This window comes from Pseudophryne corroboree, chromosome 5 (genome assembly GCF_028390025.1).
Source record: "Pseudophryne corroboree isolate aPseCor3 chromosome 5, aPseCor3.hap2, whole genome shotgun sequence".
Taxonomy (NCBI): domain Eukaryota; kingdom Metazoa; phylum Chordata; class Amphibia; order Anura; family Myobatrachidae; genus Pseudophryne; species Pseudophryne corroboree.
In genome coordinates, this window is record NC_086448.1 from 477,031,686 (window position 1) to 477,045,688 (window position 14,003).

At 37.3% G+C, this 14,003-nt stretch overlaps 1 pseudogene; it reads right to left on the bottom strand.

Annotated features, from left to right (window-relative positions):
* Positions 1-12,985: 12,985 nt before the first annotated feature.
* Positions 12,986-13,104, bottom strand: LOC134930498 (5S ribosomal RNA; annotated as a pseudogene).
* Positions 13,105-14,003: the final 899 nt, after the last annotated feature.

Here is a 14,003-nt window from a genome sequence, read left to right on the forward strand (position 1 = left end):
TTTGTTTTATCTGCATTTCTGTGTCAATAATAGTGAAAACAGTTTTAGACCTTTGAATGTGTCTCTCTATATCATAATAGTTTTATGTATCTTTGAAAGTGCACTTTTCTACAAATAATTGTATGTAGCTCAACTTATTGGTCAGTAAAGGGATTGGTTCTACTAGAAGCTCCTTTATAGACTATTTATCAGTGATGAACAGTCCATATTTATATAACTCATCAAATTGGTAAGAGATGTTTCACCATCCATATAATTGTCACAGACACAAGTTCCTAGTCTACACTTTAAATCACCCTTCAAATGCCAGAAATAAAAACACATTTTTATACTAGGGGTGAAGATGGGAATGCAGGCTTGGCGATTTCTTTTGCACCATCCCTAATTTATGATTATACTAGTTTATATTTAAAACCTCTGTATTTGGTGAAGACAAGATACCGTACTTTACCTCTTATATTCCTAAGCAGCATTTTTTGTTTAGGAATAACGTAAACCATTGGGTTTATGTACATCTCTGAGTCAAGCTCTGAGTCTTAATTTTACAGGAATTTATCCTAAAAGATTCAAAATATAGCATGATCTTAAATGGTAAACTGTGGAAAACAATTAGGATAACAATTATTTTAAATGGAGTTATATACAATACATGGCATTGGGACCAGCCAAATGGTTCATGGCTTATTGGTAACATTTAAACATTTGATATAAGAATCACTGTGGTGAATCGGGATCACTATGCATGACTGGTGGACAGGATGCAGTAGTCACAATACTGATGCCGGTATGCCGATTGTCACAATCCCCACAGGGGCAAAGTAAGTATTCTAACTTTCCCTCTACCCTCTTAAACCTCCCTTACCATAGTCTAACCCTAACCTCCCCATTAGTGCCTAACACTAACCTCCCCTTAAGTGCCTAAATCTAACCCCTCCTTTCTCCAGTCAAACTTTAACCCTCCTCCCTTAGTTCCTTACCCTAACCCCCCCTCCCCATGGCCTGATCCTAAACCTACCAGGTGGCAATTAAACCTAACCACCCCCCTCTGCAGCCAAACCCTAATCCTCCTGGCTATACTTAACATCGAGATTCCAGCTGTCAGGATTACGGCATTGGGATGTTGACCTGTGTGGAATTCCAGCATCTGTGTTTTAACAGGTGTCAGGATTCCAGTGTTAGTATTCTGACTGCTGGTATCTGACAGCTGGTATTTTGAATATATACTGGTGAACCTGGTGTCAAATACATGATGAGCATGTATTATATATTAGGAATGCAAGTACAACTTATGTTTATTAATTAGATACTATAAATATCTTTTTTTTTACAGTTTTAAATATTTAACTATAAATATGTTCATTTTCTTTTTAATTAAAGTTCCACTTTCATCCATGTTTCAGCTCCTCAAAGAAGATCCCATCAGCCCAGTACTGAAAATAGAACATAAACCAGACAAACACCAAGATTGCGCCTATAAATGAGTATTTTGAATGAACTCAGAAATGAAATAAAAAGGCAATAATTATTTGTACACAATAAAATCATGAACAGTATGATTATCTGAATCTCTGATGACTCAAATGTGCTCTAAACAAATACATTTTTTAAATTGTGAAGAAAAGAAGGCACCTTTGGTACCCGGAGAAGAAAATACCCTTGTAGCAGAAGCATCCAAGAAAGATGGCTAAGGGCCACTCATTGTGTAGTATTCAATTAATTTGTTTATAAATATATATATTTTTTTATAAAATTCTAATTAACACTATTGACAAATGGTATCCATGTCCTGTCACCACATTGCAGGGTGCATGCTTGTGACAGTAGTAGCTCTTAGTAAAAGTAAATTCTACAAGTTTTCCCTGTGCATTCTCTCTACAGCGACTTCTTCAGCGGGGTGTTGTGCATCCAAGGAAATATTACATATATTTTTCCCCAGCTTTTCAATGAATGTATAGGATCAGGCAGACATAAAGTGTATAGATAGATTGAAAGCTCTCTCTCTGAAAGGATTAAACATGGAATTTAAAGTAAATTAAACTTGGAATTTGAATTAAATTGAGAAGCATTATTTACTGTAATGCAAATGGGAAGTACTTCACTTGAATCATTTTATAAAATGCAAAAGTGGACATTGTGCAACATCCATTACTGTATGTCTCTTCTGCTTTAGCAAACTTCAGTAAAAGAAAAATCAAAAAAGATGTCCAATGCTACAGTAGCAGAGTCTAACATGACGTGGTGCAAGAAGAGGCTGTGTAATGTGACTATATCTCTGAATATACTGCAGAGTATGCTGAATATAGGAAAAGACCAGGAGAATTTCAAAGTTAACTAGAACACCTGTATAAAGCACACTTACCTACATATACTGACATGGAAAAAGTTTTACTGGTTTGACAAACTCTGAAGAGTACAAGACATGTAATACAGAGGTAGGTTGGGAACATATTGTAACAATTTTGAATCATCAAAAGATACAGATAGACCAACTCAATTTCAATGCCAGCAGACAGTAACTGGGCAAAAATAATGCAATGAATAAATAGGAATACACAGAACCAGAGAGAGGTACAAAATTAGGTATTGAGAATATATTTAAATAAAAATGTCATGTTACAAAGCTGTCCAGTGCATTTGTTAAGGGTCAGAAACTTAATATAAAAACTCAGTTGATGACTAATGATCCTTTATGACATACATAAGGCCCAGAGGATCTACCAACTTTGGCATCACATCATGAGAATAATTTAGTAACAAAGAAAATACAACCAGATCTAAACTTATGATCTAACAGGTTGAAGCAGCTCAAGCCACTTCTTATTTCACTGGCCAACAAAAAAATAAAAATGCTATTTACTGTTGCATAAAATTTGACATGCCACAAATTGTTTCTTACAGTTGTAAAGGGAATGTACATTTTGCTAGGGTATGTAAATACCCAGAGAAACCTAGACAGTTTCTTTCTAAAAAGTATACTGTAATTGTAGGAGAACTTCAATGATGGGATGAAGCAGTCCCTGTTACACTGTGGCATGGTTATATTATGTTGTGTAGATCCTAAGTAACCAACTATTTATTTGACATTTGTACTTTGTAAATATTAATTTCTCATTGATACTGTGGCTGAAAGATCACTTTAGGCATGCAAAATTATTTTACCTTATCACAAATAATATACATGCAGCAAGGGTAGTAGGCAAAATTATTCCCCTAAGGGTGTGTACACAGTGAGATAAATCTGTGAGATTTTGACTATATAGTCAAAATCTTATGAAAAGTTAGTGCATAGCTCATGGTGCTAGACAGCTTGCAATACAGATTCGATCCCGATGCGTGCTCCCGTGGGGTCGGTATCGTAAGGCTAGATAGACTGTGCAGGCAAGTCAATCTTGACTATCTACTGTACTATCTAGTACAAAGTATAGTCAAAATTGGCACTTAGTCAAAATCGTACATAGACAAATCTCATGCACAGATAGTCAAAATCTGTACAATCTGTGCTATCTGGGCTCTAGGGGAGTTCAAGGGAAATTGCATAGTCAAAATCAAACATAGCAGGGATCTCTCCGTGTGTACACACTATTAGCTGCAGATGATCTAATGAATTTGTTAGGAACAGATTTTTTTGTATAAACTTGGGTGTACTTTATTCTGCACTCCAGATGTAGTATATTTACAATTGTCAGATTCAAACCAACTGTGGTTACTAATGCATTGCTAAGTTATCCACCCAGCTCAGATTTTCTGAAGCTTAATCCTCTAAACAACTTCTTCCAGAAGTATCAATAATTTTGTCAACAATACCTGGCACATTGTGGACAACAGGGTCTAATGATGTCGGAGAAATTCTAAATGCTAACCCAGTGAGTGTAAACCTCAGCAATAATTCCCAGTAGACCACAATATTCCTTAAAACTTCAAGCAGAAAAAAGCATGTTTCCAGTAATTCAGGAAATACAAATAGTAAAAGTAAAAAATTTAAAATCCAGCAAACACACCCATATATCCTATGTGCAAGGGCAGCGGGAGAATTTCAAGATGTATTTGTAATTAATGCAATTTGTGAGCCATTGCATGCTGTAGTTCCAAATTTGGACACTATTCAAAGCAGATTCCATAAAACAGTACACATTTTTCAGTAATTGCCTTGTGCTGCATTATTTTCAATTCCAATCATTACTTCCAGATAATTAATATATTTTTGCATTCACATATCATGGCACACAATAAACCTGGGCTAGGTTTCCTCAGGGCTTTGTAACTTGTCCTACAATATTCAATCAACCCTAAGCTGAAAATGTATAATGTCATGCTTTTCCAGGTGGTACTAAATTAATTTAGTATGTAAATGACTTCAGTATGTAAATGAGTTATGCTCCACAAACTTTGAAACATCAGTTACAGTATGTATACAGCAGAACTGTTGAATTCCCTTGCATAAAATGGACACAAAGTATCCAAAGACAAAATCCAACACAATCAGGTTGGATAATTAAATAAAGTTTCTTACATAGGACCTTGTTTATTTGAAGGTCTGAGACATCTATCTTCAGACAGAATTGCATTGATTCAAGAATTCAGATTATACATTAACAAAAGAAATTTAAAATTTTCCTGGAAATTTTTAATGTTGAAAATGGACCCCTAATTATTCACAATTCACTGTACCTATGTATGACTTGTCTGAAGCTTCTGTGTCAGACCTTTGGAACATACTGAACAAATTAAAATGCAATTTATTCTACTTAGAAATAACTTCATTGGAGCCCAAACATTATATATGTAAGTCCTCACACAAATACATGGTGGTAAATAGAGACTGATAACTTATTTCATTACCCAATATTAGACCCAATAGCTAAGTGATTACCGGTATGTCTTAGGTCAATAGCAACAGCTGCACTTCTTGTAAACAAATCTGCACTCATTGTTTTGGGTTGCAGTCTTAAAGTGTATGTTCCATATGCAGAAGTGGCTCTTTACTAAATTGGCAGAAAACTCAACATGTGACTGCTGCACACTTAACAAAATAAGAACTGACCCTCATATGCCTACTGTACAATTAGTTTATGAAATGGATGAGTTTCAAAGATAGACTGGTGACAGGAAAGTGTAACATCTTATGATTGCTTAACATATGTAGATGAAGAATCCACTCCAAGGTTAGATTTGAAAGAGGTATGACTCCAGAACCATGACATAGGGCTTAATAATCTGATGCTTCCAAGCAGGTTGGAGATAAAATCTTAAAACTATATTTGTAGTCAGTTTAAAACCCAGAATTCTTTGCAATGACTGTGATTGCCATTTTACATTTTCACCGCCAACCCACCTGGAAGCAGCATTGTACACATACTTCCTAAAAAAAGCTATTAGTCTACTATGTTAATGGTAGGTGCTATTAGCAAACAGAAACTGGGATACAATCAGGATATGCTATGTTAGATTACACAAAAAAATGTCTACCCCTATTTTACCACCACACTCAGCACAATCAACAAATCTACAGTAACTAGTAAAGGTTTACCTAATAGAAAGAGGAAATGTTGCCAAACGCTGGTACAGCTTAGACTCTTCTCCTAGTCTCCTTTATTCTCAGATATCAAAGAAAAATTTCACATCCCTCATAAGAATTTATTACAGTTCCTCCAATGTGACACTTTTATATGGCTGTTAAACAACATTTAACAAGTATTTCACTCACCACATGTGAATCTTTGTGCCTCTGACAAGCTTCCATCAAGGGCCTTGTTTTCATACTCTACTTTTAGCTACATAGACCTTCCTCTGATCATAAGGATCCTCATGAGTCTGCTTGGGATGCTTATCTGGGGCAAGTTCTAGATGCTGATAATGGGAGGGTATCCACAGTCGTGCAACATCTAGCTCTCTATTTGTGTATTAAAAAGAAAATACTTAGAAAGTACTTTACAGGTGGTAATATGTTCCCACTCGCCTCCATAAGAAGAATCCTAATATACCCAAAAGCTGTTGGTGGAACTGTAACTTGGAAGGTACATTTCTTAATGTATGGTGACACTGTTCCAGGGTCCATCCATTTTGGCCAGATATTGGGAAATTAGGGCCCGATTCAGACATGCACATTTTCTTAGGCTTAGGCACATTTTCAAAGTGAATACCCTCCCCGTGCAAGTCTGCGTAAAGCTCTGTGTATGCTGGTCAGAAGCAAATCCATTCACAACTCACTCACCATCAAATGTTTTTTCCAGTCTGTGCATAGCCCAGGACCTACTCCTACAGTGTGACATCAACAGGCTATTTGGGGCCGAAACTGATGTCACACACCCTCCATGAAAACAATTGGGAATGCCTGCGTTTTCCCTGACACTCATAGAAAATGACCAGTTACCACCCCCAATCATCCTATTCCTGTCAATCAACTTGCAAATGCCTAATGAGCATAAAAGGCACTGGATTTTTTTGCAGTTTGGCATCGCACATGCACATTACGATTCGTATGCATTATCAGTCAATGGATAATCGGCCACCCTGCGAAAATTCACAACAGCGATCTGAATCAGGCCCTTATTTACCTCTATTAAAAATATCACTGTCCCATGCTCCCCTAGAAATTATCTTTTGTCTACTTCAATCCCAAGTGCCTATCATTACCAAACTACGCTGATTCACCACACTCCTTCTGCAATCAGATGCCAGATGGCTGTGGATTGGAAAAAGACTTCTGCTCCCACAATGCAGACCATCCTCCCCATGATCTGGTATGTCTATATGTTGGACATCATGTCAAGCATTATCCATGGCACCTCTTTCTCTAATATATGGGATCCTTGGGCTTTTTTTTCGAGTCCAACCCCCATTTACTTAACTGATCACTTGTATTTCTCCTGTTTTACTGCCAGCCGAACTCTCCCATCTGGATCTACACCCCCTCCCTCACACACAAATCCCTCTCCTTCCCTAGAGGACCAGTACTCTGCACCCCTGTTTTCTAGTTTTTACTAGTTTACACAGAAAATCTTTACTTTTTTTTTTACATGTGGACTGTCTCATTTGGCCTAAGATTAGAGCCTGCTATTCATAAACTTCTTATTTAGTCTTAGTTAGAGGTATACTATACCTAGCTGTATGGATATTCTACTCTACCCATTGGTGCCTACAACATTTATTTTCTACTTCTACCATTGGAAAATAAAGTCTTTTAACCCCCCAAAATAAATAGGTAATGTTTAAATATATGCAAATACTAGCCGCAGTGCCCGGCATTGCCAAGGTTTAATTCTTCCAGTTATGAAGTAATCAATGAGTTGGATGTAAATGTCAACATTTCAAAATAATTATCAGTTTAGCATTTCTTCCAAAACATACATGAGGTGGCTTCCCAGTGTCATTTATTTAGGGTGTTGCCAGTAGCCCTAATCCCCAGCAAGTATTGGGTTGCAAAGCCCTGGATCATGGCACAGGATATATGAAGGTGTGGGTCACCACAGTACCTACTACAATACTGATCTTAGAGTAGAGTTGGGTGTGGGCAGTAGGCCTTCTATTTCAGGTCTGCTTGGCTATTTGGTATGAGAGTTCCAACGATAATGTCCCACGTGGAACAATTGGAACACTTTTGAGCTCATGTACAATAATTTACCCAATGGGTGCGACTCTGCTGCACCTGTGGACTACATTCTGCACTGATTTTATAATCCATTTTATTAGACTTGGCTGTCTAACATGGGACATCTGATCATGGAAGCTACAGCTGTCATCTTTCCTGGGGTCTTCCCTTGGGTCGGTGTCAGGATCATTTATGGCAGTTGTTTCTCTTTCTGCACTCTTATATTGCATCCACATTTAAAGGTATTCCATCTCATGGTCTTCCAGCCATTATGAGGCTCATAACAGTCAAAATTATGTGCAGTAGTCCCAACGTACATTGCAATCTCCAGTTTCCCATTCTCTAAGGTCACTCAGAGATATTCCTCCTCAACTGCTGGAGCTGTTACACAGTGATGCTCCATAGCTTGCTGGTCTCCCAGATCTTGTGTTAAGTATCCTACTATTTCAGTGGGTGGCTCTTCCACAGGTCCCACAGTCTGTACCAAAATGTATTTTCCTTCATACATCCCATCGGAGCTTCCTCTAAGTAGTCATTAGAGGACGCCATAGTCAGTAAGTTGATGTGAGTGAAGATCATACACTAAATAATAGCTGCTAACTGTGCAGTAAGACTGTCTGTGCAGTGAGTGGTCTAAATAGTGCAGGTCTGTCACAAACACCATTATGACATCACAAGATGTTCTATACATTCTTCGTGCTGGAGTTTCTCATTTTCACGGTTGTGAATATAAATGAGTGTTAAAAATTTGATAAATCTACAGAGATGTATATTTAGGATGTCTTAATGTAATAAAAAATTAATCCATGGTTCTTGGCATTACCCAAGGAGCACCCATAGCAGAAACAGTAAAAAATTACAGGACCATTTTTGTTGTTCATGAAATTCTACACACTGGAGGTGCAAATCATATTTTGATCTGAATGTCCATTTGGGCATTATCAGTCACACAATCCAAACCACGCATCAGTAAAGACATCAATATGTATATCCACACCCTTTTCATCCCCTTAGGGGAGGTTTATTAAAATTCTAATTATGTAGTTTTCCTATTTCCCACCTGAAGAATACCTATGTTCATTTTCAGCTTCCTAGCATAATGGAAGTAAGAGAAGTAGTGATGAATCAGTGAGCGAGTGAATTAGTGAGTGAGGGCCTTCACACACACACACACACACACACACACACACACACACACACACACATATATATATATTTTGTAAGAAGACCCTATGGCGCTGTGCGGATATAGAGTGAGCTGCACCTCAGAAAGAACCCCCTGTTAGAAAAGGTTAAAAAAATAGAGAATTGGATAAGGAATCTGAGTGTGCTAGTATGTGTGTACTGTTGGTCCAATCTGTCTAATTAGCATTCACAATATTCCAAAAATACAATTTTTTTTGGTTTTTATTGTTTAAAAGGAAACCACACAATAATAATTCAAGATCTTAAGCAGTACAAATCATTATGCATCCAATACAGGATCAGTGTTATTGGCTGAATGGTATATCCAACAAAAGGCAACAGATGGATACAATACTTGAAGAAACCCTACGCGTTTCGTCCCATTCAGGGACTTCTTCAGGGGTATATATCAAATGCCAATAGATTAGAAAATATCCTGAAAGGACATGAATCTCACTGTGTGTCGTTTAAAACTAGGAATAAAACCAAAATGGTAATTGCAGATAACCTAATGGCAAAGTTCCGCACTTAGAAAAGAACCATATTTTTCAAAAGAATGTGGTCGAGTGACCAACCATATATTTGAATTTAAATAAGCACTGATGAAGAAACTGATGGACAAATTCCGATGGTAACTTTTCCACGCTAGAGAAACTAGATCAGTTCCAAATGGTCCTCTCAGAGTCCAGAGTAATACACACACACACACACACACACACACATATATATATATATATATATATATCTATCAACAAAGGCCGAAGAATGATGGCACTCATGAGCCAAAATTTCATTTACAGAAACTGGCCATGTTGTTGACGTTTCTGGGATTGCATCCCTTTTTCAAGACACATCGGTCCTGGTATGTCTTTAAAAAGGGGTGCAATCCCCAAAATGTCGACAACATAACTAGTTTCTGTATATGAAATTTTGCCTCATTAGTGCCATCATTCATCCACCTTGTGTGATGTATCTTTGACTTGGATTAGGGCAATGGGGCTACTTACCTATTACCTATGAGAGCTGGCTGATTTGTAAATATGTATATATTTACACATTAGCTGGCACTCATAGGTAATATATATATATATATATATATATATATATGTGTATATATATATATATTAGATACACCTGCATTAGCACAGATGCCCCATGGACTGACCCATGCACGCAAGATGGCCATGATTAGTATGATTCAGACTGGTTTTCTCCTAGCATTGATCAGTTGCAGCCAGATACTGTGGTTTCTGTGTTCTCTGCTGGCAGGAAAGAGCAGAACATCCAATTAGAACAATACATTCACTTTTTCACCAAACAACAGATCCTTTCCATATCATACAAATTGTGGGCAATTCAATTGTTTGTTATATTGTCAACTCTAAAGTAATGGGCGACTATTGGAGCTATTTAATTGCTGCTCTGATCTGCTGCCCATTAGCCGCAGCAGTCAAATCTTAGCTCGCCATCCCTGAAGGTGGCAAGCTGCAAAGTGCAAAATGTCTGTTGCTTGCGCACCCAAACAGCACTTTTCCCCGCCGTGCCCATTAGCACCTTATGCCACTGAACACTGACTAATTGAATGCGCTAAGCATGATAATTAAGCGGTGATCAAAACAACTGTTTTGCAACAATTGGCACACAGTCATTACCTCTCTTTAACAAGCAACTGGCTCACCTCCATTGATTCATTAACCTTCCAAAAGTTTGAATGCTTTCATATGTTTATATATGTATAGACTTGTTTTCAGGATGGGTGTGGCTTTTACATGATCTGCAATTGCTACTAAGATTGCTATGTAGAAACTCACATAGGAAATTGTTTGAATGCATGGCAAAACAGGATGTTTTTTGCAGTTTTTGACACTGGACAACACCACCAACCTGATTTTATGCAGCAGTTGTTATTACAGCTAAAATAAATGTCATTGTTGGTTACAATATAATCAGTATTTCAGTCCTGGGCATGTTTGACTATTAGCAGCCAGCAATTGCTCCTAATGGAATTAAAGTAGCAATTGCTGGCTGCAAATAGTCATAGCACGGCGCACCAAGCAGAAAGTTGTTTAGCAGCATGCTGCATCGCAGCAAAGATGAGCATGGCTACATCTGTACATACACCATATCTTCCACAATACAGTGGGAAAGTCACACGGTACGATGAGACAACTAACAAATGATCTAAAATATGCAAAGAAACTAGTTTGCAGTGACCACAAACTATGCCATTGGTACTGCATTCTATCAGAATAACTGCTAGAGAATAAATAAATATTTCCACATGAGATACTACTTGGAAAACTACCCAATGCTGTTACTGAACTCAGAGAAATGACCTAACTGTTAAATATCTCATCCTATTAAGCAGCCTACACACTCCTATGATTGACACACAGCCAAAATCTGTGGAAGGTGCTTGCCATGCTCTACAACCTGGTGATGTAGTGGTGGTCCAAAATTCCCTGATATCTGGATCACTGCCAGAGTAGTGGAAATGACCTTATCAAGAATTGCTGACAACTCCAACCACTGTTAAAGTAAAGGAGAAGATGTTGTGTATTTAACAATATATTGTAAAAACTTAAAATTTCCTAAGATAGCGCAGCTGGAGAACATTCTTTAAGAAACAACTACTTCAATTCAACAGTAAAATCATCAATGAGTAGTGCCTACTGGAACCTCTTGGGTCACAAACTAAGTAGTGAGTGGTTGGACCAGTCATTATAAAACTGAGCTACTTTTTGACACAATAAATCTAAAGAGAAACAATGGTGGAGAGAGTACTGTGAAGATCATTATGAGCAGAAATATGTTGTGCCCAAATCCACATTTGGGACTTTGGGGTTGTGCTATTGGTATCCTTATTTTCATGACTTATGTTGAAATTTGGAATATGTGAAAGACTTATGATGTTATGAGCAATGATACAAATGATAAAACAGTTAAATGATTACCAGGAAGAATATGTACGTAAAGACTTAGAAAGGGGAGATCAGAAAATGACTTGACAAGGAATTAATTGATATCAATGGATAGCAATATGATATAAATGCATAAGAAAAGTAAATGTTGGATTTGAACTCATCTACCTCTGGGTGTATAGGCAGGCATATCTTTACTTGCTTACTTTTTTCTAACAACACAAATACGATATTTAGAGCATATTCTTGACATAAAAAAACAGATGGGCATAATACATGTTTATCAAGTCATCTTAAATGCAGTCTGTAGTGGTTTATAGTTTAGTTTAAGTCCCTGACTTGTACCTGTCAGTTACTATAGGGAGACCTGAGTTTTGTATGAATATATACAGTACAAGTCAAAAGTTTGGACACACCTTGTCATTCAATGGTTGTTATTTATTTTAATTATTTTCTACATTGTAGATTAATGCTGAAGACATCAAAATTATGAAAGAACACATATGGAATTATTTGTTCACAATGGAAATATACCACAATGGTTGAATGATATAGTCTGATAATAAATTGATGAGTTTAAAAAAACCAAAATGCGATAATCTCGTTAAAGAAAAACATATTTTCTATTAAGATTTTGTTTATTGGTGGTGCACCCTGAGTTAGTAAATGAACAGTGTCACGAAAAGGGGGAGAGAGGAGAAGACTCTTTTGTGGCTACACTCTTAATGTATGAGAAATTGATAATAAGAATTAACAGTAAATAGTAAAGATAGTATAAAATTAATTAAGGTTTATTAACATCACAATAAAACATATAAGTAGTTTGGTGTATTCATAATAAATGACAATGGTAACAATACATGACACAAATTGTCTATCATAAACTGTCTGGGATAGGTTTTGGTTCAATTAAGATTCAAATATCAGGGATGCAATCGATTCACGGGTTTGTCTCAGCCATAAGCTTGTATGTAATTTTTAATTAGTTGATTGGTGTATGCCTACACACTGAATTGTGCGTGTATAATTATAACAAGGTAATATCACCTGCCACAGGTACTAAGTCAAATAATAGAATAAGAAAAGAATAAGAGTAAGAATATGAGTAGGCCTGTATACAACTTTAAATTAGTTGATTAGGGTTTGCCTCTATGTCTACACACTGAAATGTGCTCATATAATTTTCAAAATATCAGCTGTCACTGATGCTAAGTTAAACGATAGAATAAGAAAAAGCAAAAAGGTGAATCTGCTGTCAGTGTTAGGCACTGAGCATGAGGATCATGAAAAAACTCTACTATACTTGGTCTTCCTCCGGAGTCTCCCACCTGAGTACTGACTCAGCCCGACACTGATTAGCTTCCAAGATCGGATGGATTCGGGCGTTTCCAGTGTGGTGTGGTCGTATAGGTTGAAATATATGATCTATTTGTTGCTCTGGGATCACTGATGAGAGTTCATGAACTCACAGATAGTGAGATAACAATAGATTTTGATCAGTTGATCTGCTGCCAGCGTTAGACAGGGACAACTGGCTCTGAATCACTGGTGAGAGTCCAGAAAGACAGTTCAGTGTGAAGAAGAGAGGGAAGAGGAGAAAGAAAGAGAAGGTGAATAGGGCAGTTCCAATTAAGATAATTGTCCTCAAAAGACAAGTGATTGAAGTGAGAAGAAACGAGAGAGAGAGGTGATAGTAGCCTCAATGGTGGTTCTTCCCTACCATTAGACTTAAGCCAAAAGGATACAGTGTGACAAAAATGTATCAATGCATTTAAAAGGAAAAAACAACATTGTTGCTATATCAGTGATTTATCGTTGGAGACTAAGATAGTGATAATATGGTCAAAAATCACAAAAAAAGGGGGTAGGTGCTTTGGAAAGAAAAGTAAGGGGTTTGGTTTGGGAGGGAGGGGGCTGGAGGGGGGTTGGGGAGGGAGGGGGAAGGAGGAAAAAGGGTGAAGGGGATAAAAAAAGTGTATGATGAAGACCTTGCTAAGGTGAAGTCTACATGTTCTAAGTTGAGGTGGCTGTGGATGTGATGGAGGCTGGGAATATAATGGTGTGCATAATACCTAGCTGGTACTGATGTGCATTGGTGTTGAAGTAGGTCTATGTCTAAATGGATATAGTATGTGATCTCTTACAAGAATACGCTATAATTGTTGTACTCATCGAGGCCAGATGGTTTCAGACCCCCCAATCTAAAGGTCCATTTGCTCTCTTTTTTTATAAATTCTTTGCTGAGATCACCCCCGCGTATACCTACAGAAGGTGGAATCTATCTAGTCCGAAAGCTCGCATCTCACCAG